Source organism: Mastomys coucha, unplaced genomic scaffold, assembly GCF_008632895.1.
Source record: "Mastomys coucha isolate ucsf_1 unplaced genomic scaffold, UCSF_Mcou_1 pScaffold13, whole genome shotgun sequence".
Taxonomy (NCBI): domain Eukaryota; kingdom Metazoa; phylum Chordata; class Mammalia; order Rodentia; family Muridae; genus Mastomys; species Mastomys coucha.
In genome coordinates this window covers 3,384,028-3,392,582 of record NW_022196895.1, presented here as the reverse complement: position 1 = coordinate 3,392,582, position 8,555 = coordinate 3,384,028, and positions in this window count along the sequence as shown.

Below are 8,555 nucleotides of genomic sequence, written 5' to 3'. Positions count from 1 at the left end.
AGGTTAGGGAAGTTTTCTTGTATAATTTTGTTGAAGATATTTACTGGTCCTTTAAGTTGGGAATCTTCATTCTCTTTATATCTATTATCCTTAGGTTTGGTCTTCTCATTATGTCTTGGATTTCCTGGATGTTTTGGGTTAGGAGCTTTTTGGATTTTGCATTTTCTTTGACTGTTGTGTCAATGTTTTCTATGGTATCTTTTTGCCCCTGAGATTCTCTTCTATCTCTTGTATTCTGTTGGTGATGCTTGCTTCTCTGACTCCTGATCCCTTTTCTAGGTTTTCTAACTCCAGGGTTGTCCCCTGTTGTGATTTCTTTATTGTTTCTATTTCTATTTTTAGATCCTGGATTGTTTTGTTCATTTCCTTTGCCTGTTTGATTGTGTTTTCCTGTAATTTTTTCAGGGATTTTTGTGTTTCCTCTTGAAGGGCTTCCAGCTGTTTATCTGTGTTCTCCTGTATTTCTTTGAGGGTGCTATTTATGTCTTCCTTAAAGTCCTGTATTATCATCATTAGTAGTGATTTTAAATCTGAATCTTGCTTTTCCGGTGTGATGGTGTGACCAGGACTTGCAATGGTGGGAGTATTGGGTTCTGATAATGCCAAGTAACCTTGGTTTGTGTTGCTTATATTCTTACACTTGCCCCGCATCATCTGGTTGTCTCTACTTCTACCTGCCCTTGCTAAATCTGACTGGAGCCTGTCCTTCCTGTGATCCTGATTGTATCAGAACTCCTTAGAGTCAAGCTGTCTCTGTGATCCTGTGATTCTGGGATCCTGTGATCCTGGGCTTGTTAGAGTACCTGGGAGTGGAGCTTCCTCTGGTTGTTGTGGGACTGGCTGTGGAGTTTGTGCCCAAGGTCTGCTCAGAGCACCAGCTCAGACAGAATGGAAGAAACCTGAACCACTGGGCTGGCAGAGTTCCTGTGTGCCTGGTCCCGCTGGTCCCAGTTATTCCCGGTGTTGGGACAGATGTTATCTTTAAGGGACAGATGTTATCTTTAAGGGATTTTTGTGTTTCCTCTTTAAGAGCTTCTAGCTGTTTACCTGTATTCTCCTGTATTTCTTTGAGGGAGTTATTTATGTCCTTTTTTTTGTTTTGTTTTGTTTTGAGACAGGGTTTCTCTGTATAGCCCCGACTGTCCTGGAACTCCCTCTGTAGACCAGGCTGGCCTCAAACTCAGAAATCCACCTGTCTCTGCCTTCCAAGTGCTGGGATTAAAGGTGTGCGCTACCACTGCCTGGCTATTTATGTCCTTCTTAACATCCTCTATCATCATCATGAGAAGTGATTTTAGATCTGTATTTTGCTTTTCCAGAGTGATGGTTTGTCCAGGACTTGCTATGGTGGGAGAATTGGGTTCTGATGATGCCAAGTAACCTTGGGTTCTGTTGCTTATGTTCTTACCCTTGCCTCTTGCCATCTGGTTTTCTCTACTGCTACCTGCCCTGGCTAAATCTGACTAGCGTCTGTCCTTCCTGTGATCCTGGTTGTGTCAGAACTCCTCAGAGTCAAGCTATCTCTGTGACCCTGTGATTCTGGGATCCTGTGATCCTGTGATCCTAAGCCCATTAGAGGGCTTAGGAATAGAGCTTCCTCTGGGTGTTGTGGGACTAGCTGCAGAGTTTGTGCCTAAAGTCTGCTCAGGGCACTGGCCCAGACAGACCTGAAGGAACTTGTGCCACTGGACTGGCAGAATTCCTGTGTGTCTGAGCCCACTGGTCCCAGTTATTCCTGGTGTTGGGACAGATGTTGTATCCTCCTCATCTCTGATCCTCTGGTCATACCCTGTGTGTTTAAGTGCCTGGGAGTGGAGCTTCCTCTGGCTCTTGTGGGACTGGCTGCAGAGTTTGTGCCCAAGGTCTGCTCAGGGCACTGGCCCAGTCAGAACGGAAGCTAGAGTAAAAACTTAACCTCAATTATAGCACGAAGTTTCTCAACTGTCTCAGCCACCTCCCACCAACCGTAACTCCTATCTATGAGCTAATTGGTCCAGAACTTCGCCAATAAGACTAGCTAGCTAACCAGGACTCTCCTGACTGGTCATGTTGAAGTCATGTGACATCCTGCTTTCTAGTGAGAAGGTTCATACCCAAACCACCAGTGGACAATCCTCTATTATAGGAGGGTAGAAGAGGGAGGCTTTGCATGCACCATGCTTACTTACTAGATATGTGCTAGCTAGGGTATACGTCCCCACCCAACTCCCTCTGTCCACTTGAGAACATATGGACCCACTTCCTTTCTCAGGTCCTGAAAACACTTATTTCATAAGGTAAGATTTTGGGTTTGCTCCCAGCTGAGGGTCCTCCCTGAGTAAAAGGGTCATCAGTTATTCATTAAATGACCGTTTGCTTTTCACTGGGCATCTACTGGGTCCAGAGTAAAACAAGACTGAAGGAATTTATCTCTTCCAGAAACTCATACTCTGAAACAAAAATTGAGTCTCTTTTAAGAAATGACTATGTCTGGAATCTGTACCTTTCTTTACCTAAGAGAGTGGGATTTTCCTTAATACCTGAACTTCCATAGGTGTTAACGCCATTAATTGGTGAATTCCAAAGGTGCATCATAAAATAGTTATGGCTAGTCATACTTGGTTTGAGTTCCAATATGTCTTTAAACTAAAAATTATTTTCCTCTGACTTTTCCCATCATTCCTCACAGTGTTTTTGTGATCAATAATTTTAATCCAGGAATTTTGAAGGGTGTGTGTCTTAATTAGTTAGGGTGTTGATTGCTGTGAAGAGAAACCATGAACAAGTCAACTCTTATAAAGGACAACATTTAATTGGGGCTAGCTTACCGGTTCAGAGGTTCACTCCATTATCATCAAGGGGGGAAGCACATAATTGTTCAGGCAGACATGGTGCTGGAAAAGGATCCAAGAAGAGACTGGTTCCAGGCAGCTAAGAGGAGGGCCTCAAAACCAAACTCCAAAGTGACACACTTCCTCCAACAAAACCACCTATTCCAACAAAGACATACCTCCAAATAGTGTCACTCCCTGTGTGCCAAGCATTTAAACACATGAATCTATGGGGGCCAATCCTATTCAGACCATCACAGTGAGTATACACAGTCCTTCCCCTGCCAGAGATGTTCACTTGATATTCTTTCTTTAATTGAAGGCATTGCCCACATTTTATAAGGCCCCTCCCAGAAAAAGGACTCTCAAAAAAGCCTTGGGGTTAGGTGAAGTCAGGCTCCATTTTTCTGTCAGGTATATCATTCACAGTTTACATGCCAATCTAAAATCAGCAGAAAGGCAATCTCTCCACCCTTGGAAGACATATACCGAGGAGTGGAGCTGCTGTTGTTGATTGTGGAGAGGAGAACAATGGTGTTCTTCCTCAGTTCCTCCAGTTTCTGGAATATTCCAGTGATGAGGTTGCAATTCATGGAGATGTGGAAAGCTCTTCAGGGAAATAGTACTCATCTACCACTGGCACCAGCCATCCTAACAAATGTGCTGCCACAATATGGCAGTGCCACAGAGAGGGTGACCTCATGAGAGTGCTTGCACTTAAACTCATCCAACACAGATGGCAGAAGAGTGAACCTTGGGCTGAGTAGACAGTGCAGGCTCACATTAGTCCATGCCCTCAAGAGCTTAGAAGGTGGCCTGTTTTCCTCTTTTCACTCAGCATGAGATTCTGCTTCTTTTCCTTTGAACCTTCTTCTTTCTCTTGAGTATCCATGAGTATCCATGATAGGTTTGCCCCCTGCAAGCTTCCTACCATCAAACTGAAGCTTCATCTCAAGGCATCCATGGACTGAGGCTGCTTAATGCAGATGAGGAACCAACAGTTGGTACTGTGGAAGGCCTGGAGAAAGGAAGGCACTAAGACCTGTTATGGAGCCACTCCAGAATAGAGAAAATCGTGGTGTCCACTAGAGTCACTTGTTTGTGTACTGGGAAAGTCCTCAACTTTAACTGAGTGACCAGCAACTCCAGGATTCCCCGCAACACTTCCTCTGCAATTTCAGTGGGCCCCTGGCTAACCAGTGCAGAGAGCTGGGATTCCCCCAGAGCTATGCTAACTTTCATGTCCAGAGGATAAATGGGATTCCCTGAGGATGAGGGTGCCCAGAGGCATAGTATTCCCTACATTAATACACTTCAAGCCTCTTTATATCTCATTTCATGAAGAAGGATGTCTATATAATTGATACTGAACCCACAGAGTCCAGAACTGTGTTCAGAAGAGCACAAGTGCATTTAGCAAAGAGGTGGACGAGGAAAATGTTGGTACAAGTCTAAATGTGATAATGCAGGGTGTTCTCTACTTCCTGAGTCTTGAGGACAACTAGCAACCCGGTGTAGCCCTTGAAGAGGGGAGATGACAACATAGCCCAGTGTTACTTTCACCACATGCGTGTCTGCTCTTCCTGTTCACCTTGGCATGCCTTGCTCTCTCTGAGCCTGTAGAGTAGACTCTCTCTGCGAGCCTCTCCCAAGTTCAGTCTCTAGTACTCTGGAGGAGGTTCCAACAGAGACAGCTGAGAAACCCAGAAGGACACCACCGCTTACAGCTGGGCTCCACTGCTGCCTCCCAGCTGGACTTCTCTGGCCTCTGCTCATGAGGATTAGGGACAGGCAAGTTGAGGCCTCTCCTCTTCCCATGACAATTAAGGAAAACTAGGCCTTGCAGGGATCTGAAAACTAAGCCTTTGACACCTACTCAGAGACAGGAATAATCAGCATTTGGATGAGTGCATAGCCTGCTGCAATGGCTTTTTGTGCCACCGCATCACAAAAAGCAGCTGAGAGCAGGGTATAATGACCACCCTTCATGAATCCTCAAGTAGACAACCTCTCTGCAGACTCCTTTCCTTGACTTGCTCCTTAAAAATCACCCACCACTTTTCAAAGAGCCTCTTGGTCTTTGTTAGTTACTAGCCAAAAAACCTATACACAGAAATGCTATATCTCAAGTCACATCTATTACAGAATGCTCTGCCAGGACAGCTCTCACCTCCCAAACTCCCTTTTCCCTATGTCTAGACTCACAGCATGCTAGGAGAGAGGCAGAGTCTGGCTTCATGCTTCCCTCCTGAGGGCCCCAGACTCCCAGTAGCCAGGCAGGAACTTGAAGCCTTTGAGACAGAGCACAAGAGTTATGGAGAGGGCTCCAGTTGATTTGGGGTTCTATAGGCTTCTTATATGATCACGGGCATCTTTTTCTTTAGGTTAGGGAAGTTTTCTTCTATAATTTTGTTGAAGATATTTACTGGCCCTTTAAGTTGGAGGTCTTCACTCTCTTCTATACCTTTGTCTCATGAAATGAGACAACAGGGATTTGTTTTTGTTGTTTTTGTTTGTTTCTTTGTTTTTTTGGAAGGGAAACTGGGAAAGAAGAAATTTACATGTAAATAAAGAAAATATCTAATAAAAAAATAAAATACGAAAAAAAAAGAAAGGAATGCCTATGATCATACAAGAAACCTACAAAACTCCAAATAGACTGTACCAGAAAAGGAATACCCCCCAACAAATAATAAAACACCAAATGTACAAACCAAAGAGAGAATATTAAAAGCAGTAAAGAAAAGGGACCAAGTAACATATAAAGGCAGACCTATCAAAATTACATCAGACTTCTCAATGGAGACTCTAAAATCCTGGAAAGCAGTCATACACAACTTAAGATAACACAAATGCCAGTCCAGGCTACTATACCCAGAAAAATCTCAGTTACCACAGACGGAAATCAAGCTATTCCATGACAAAAACAAATTTACACAATATCTTTTCATAAATCCAACCCTATAAAGGATAATAGATAGAAAATGCCAACACAAGGAGGGAAACTACACCCTAGAAAAAGCAAGAAAGTAATCTTCTTTTAACAAACCCAAAAGAAGATAGCCACACAAACATGGTTCCACCTCTAACAACAAAAATAACAGGAAGCAACAATCCCTTTTCCTTAATATCTCTTAATATCAATGGACTCAATTTGCCAATAACAAGACATAGGCTAACAGACTGAGTACATAAACAGGACCAAGCATTTTGCTGCATATGGGAAACACACCTCAATGACAAAGACAGACACTACCTGAGAGCAAAAGGTTGGAAAAAAAAATCCAAGCAAATGGTTCCAAGAAACAAGTTGGAGTTGCCATTCTAATATTGAATAAAATTGATTTTCAACCAAAAGTTATCAAAAATGAAAAAGAAGAACACTTCATACTCAAACTCATCAAAAGAAAAATCTACCAAGAGGAACTCTCAATTTTGAACACCTATGCGCCAAATGCAAGGGTTTAGTGCAAAATTCTATCAAACCTTCATAGAAGACCTAATAACAATACTTTTCAAACTGTTCCACAAAATAGAAACAGAAAGAACATACAAATCTTTTTGTTTGTTTGTTTGTTTGTTTGTTTGTTTTGTTTTGTTTTGTTTTTCGAGACAGGGTTTCTCTGTGTAGCCCTGGCTATCCTGGAACTCCCTCTGTAGACCAGGCTGGCCTCAAACTAAGAAATCTGCCTACCTCTGCCTCCCAAGTGCTGGGATTAAAACATGCGCCACCACTGTCAGCTTTTTTTTTTTTTTTAAGATTTATTTTATTGCTATATGTAAATATACTGTAACTGTTTTCAGATATACCAGAAGAGAGCATCAGATCTCATTATGGATGGTTGTGAGCCACCATGTGGTTGCTGGGATTTGAACTCAGGATCTTCGGAAGAGCAGTCAGTGCTCTTAACCACTGGGCCATCTCACCAGCCCCCTTAACCTGTGTCTTAATGTCAGGTTTGTACAGTAGATTCCCAACATAAAGGGCCAGTAAATATCTTCAACAAAATTATAGAAGAAAACTCCCCTAACTGAAAGAAAGAGATGTCCATGAACATACAAGAAGCCTACAGAACTCCAAATAGATGGGACCAGAAAAGAAATTCCTCCTGCCACATAATAGTCAAAACACCAAATGCACTAAACAAAGAAACAATTTTAAAAGCAGTAAGGGAAAAAGGTCAAGTAACAAATAAAGGCAGATGTATCAGAATTATACCAGACTTCTCACCAGAGACTATAAAAGCCAGAAGATCCTAGGCAGATGTTATACAGACCATAAGAGAAACCAAATGCCAGCCCAGGTTACTATACTCAGCAAAACTCTCAATTACCATAGATGGAGAAACCAAGATATTCATTGACAAAAACAAATTTATACAATATCTTTCAACAAATCCAGTCATACAACAGATAAGAGATAGAAAATTCCAACACAAGAAGGGAAACTACACCTTAGAAAAAGCAAGAAAGTAATCTTCTTTTAACAAACCAAAAGGAAGATAGCCACATAAACATAATTCCACCTATAACAACAAAAAATAAGAGAAAGCAACAATCACTATTCCTTAATATTTCTTAATATCAATGGACTCAATTTGCCAACAACAAGACATAGACTAACAGACTGGATACATAAATAGGACCCAACATTTTACTGCATACAGGAAACACACCTCAGTGACAGAGACAGACACTATCTCAGAGTAAAAGGCTGGAAAAAAATTTTCAAGCAAATAGTCCTAAGAAACAATCTGGAATAGACATTCTAATGTAAAACAAAGTTGACTCACAACCAAAAGTTATCAAAAATGATAAGGAATGACACTTCACAATCATCAAAGGAAAAATCTACCAAGAAGAACTCTATGCTCCAAATGCAAGGGTGCCCACATTCATAAAAAAACAAAAACAAAAACAAAAACAAAAACAAACAAAAACAAAAACTTTACTAAACCTTAAAGCACACATTGCTCCTCACACAGTAATTGTTAGAGACTTTAACACCTGACTCTTAGCAATGGACAGATCATGAAAACACAAACTAAACAGAGACACAGTGAAACTAACAAAAGTTATGAACAAAATATATCTATAGAACATTTCATCCTAAAACAAAAGAATACACCTTCTTCTCAGGACCTCATGATACCTTCTCTAAAATTGACCATATAAATGGTCACAAAATAGGCCTCAACAGATACAAGAAAACTGAAATAATCCCATGAATCCAATCATATCACCATGGAAAAAAGCTGGTCTTCATCACAAAAATACAGAAAGCCCACATACACATGGAAGCTGAACATTGCTCTACCCAATGATAACTTGGTCAAGGAAGAAATAAAGAAAGAAAGTTAAAGGCTTTTTAGAATTTGATGAAAATGAAGGCACAACATACCCAAACTTATGGGACACAATGAAAGCAGTGCTAAGAGGAAAACTCGTTGCGCTGAGTGACTCCAAAAAGAGAGAGCATACACCACCAGTTTGACAGCACACCTGAAAGCTCTAAAACAAACAAACAAACAAACAAACAAAAAACAGATGCAACCAAGAGGAGTAGATGGCAGGAAATAATCAAACTCTGGGCTGAAATCAACCAAATAGAAACAAAAAGAACTATACAAAGAATCAACAAAACCAGGAGCTGGTTCTTTGAGAAAATCAAAAAGGTAGATAAACCCTTAGCCAGACTAAGCAGAGGGCACAGAGACAGAATCCAAATTAACAAAATAAGAAAAA